Raw genomic sequence first — 1314 nt, forward strand, 5'->3', positions numbered from 1 at the left:
GCGGACCGCCAGCTTGACCCGACCCTCGGCGCTGGCATGGGGCACCACTCCCCAAAATAAACGAGTGTGGGGCGGCGCAGCTTGGTGCCCCCCAGCTTGCCTCTGCAGCCGGGAGAGGGCACCTGACCGGGGACCCCCCCACACACCTCCACCAGGCGGGGAGGGACATGCCTCCCGAGGGTGCCTGTCCCCCAGGACAGCGCTGGCCCCGTGGCCCTCCTGGGGGAACGGAGCTGTCCCTCTGCAAACTGATGGCGGCGAGGAGAGCAGGTCCCGGTGCCCGGTCACCCAAAAACAGCAAGGAAAAACACAGCTCTCACCTGGAGCCTTGCTCATTTTAGTCTCAGTTCTTTGTGTTACGCATGTTTTTGGCTGCGATCCCTCAAACTGCACCAGCAGAATGACACAGGACATCCTCCCGCTCCTGCCCGACGCAAGCAGCTAGCATCTGACAAATCCTGGTGTGAAAACAATGCAAAAAGTTGGCACCTGGATGTAGCCCTGTGTGACCCTTTTTGGCTGCAAGCTTTATTACACCACACAGGGAGAGGCCGCGGTTCAACTGCACTAGTCTGTTGTAAGACTTCTGGCCCCTGGGACGTGCCTTTATGCAGGAGCTTCAGAAAATCCAATCTGGGCCTGAAATCAGCAGTCTTTGCATTTTTCCTCTTAAAATGTTGCCCTGTGAATAGTATAGCAAGTCCTGTGTCTTAATTACTGCGTTTCAGTGGGAACACAAAAGTTAACACCTGGCTTCTTAGAGTATATCGAGGCACAATCACGTTCCCTACTATACCAACCTGGCTTTGAAAGCTTTTTAAAAGATCTAGAAATTTTAGGCATTGATTTTTAACATAGTGTTTCTACGTTGTACCAAAAGGGCTCTAGACTATCTATTGTGAAATCCCTTTAAAGTGTTTTGAAAATCTCACTACAGGCCATCCATATTTATCTGAGCCTTTATCCAGCCATTTTCACTAGATCCCGTCATAGCCGCATGACAAGGGAACCTGCACGGAGGTTTTCCATTTATACCCAATATTCTGAGAACTGGACAGGTTCAGCTAAAGATGGGTATCGTACCTGGGTTTTTCAGGGCTTACGCTACAAACTATGTCAAGCTTTTTATCATATTTATTTATGACAACAAATAAAGGGAGTCGGAGGGTTAGAACTTTATTTCATCTTGAAACTGAAGTTGGCGTTCCTGAACCTAAAATCCCTTGGTTTTACTTTTTGCATTTTTCTGGTGTGACCTAGAATACTTAGGATCTATTTTTAAGACTATTTAAGCCATGTTATTACAGTAATCCA

At 48.4% G+C, this 1314-nt stretch overlaps 1 protein-coding gene across 1 annotated transcript in view; it reads right to left on the minus strand.

The window, feature by feature from the left end:
- PKIB (protein kinase (cAMP-dependent, catalytic) inhibitor beta) overlaps nt 1–352 on the minus strand; it is a 57211-nt gene extending 56859 nt beyond the window's left edge. The window contains exon 1 of the mRNA XM_009325650.1: nt 321–352. The gene's annotated coding sequence lies outside the window, so the exon portion shown is untranslated. The remainder of the gene's footprint in view (nt 1–320) is intronic.
- Between the last annotated feature and the right edge of the window lie 962 nt (nt 353–1314).

This window comes from Pygoscelis adeliae, unplaced genomic scaffold (assembly GCF_000699105.1).
Source record: "Pygoscelis adeliae isolate BGI_AS28 unplaced genomic scaffold, ASM69910v1 Scaffold54, whole genome shotgun sequence".
Taxonomy (NCBI): domain Eukaryota; kingdom Metazoa; phylum Chordata; class Aves; order Sphenisciformes; family Spheniscidae; genus Pygoscelis; species Pygoscelis adeliae.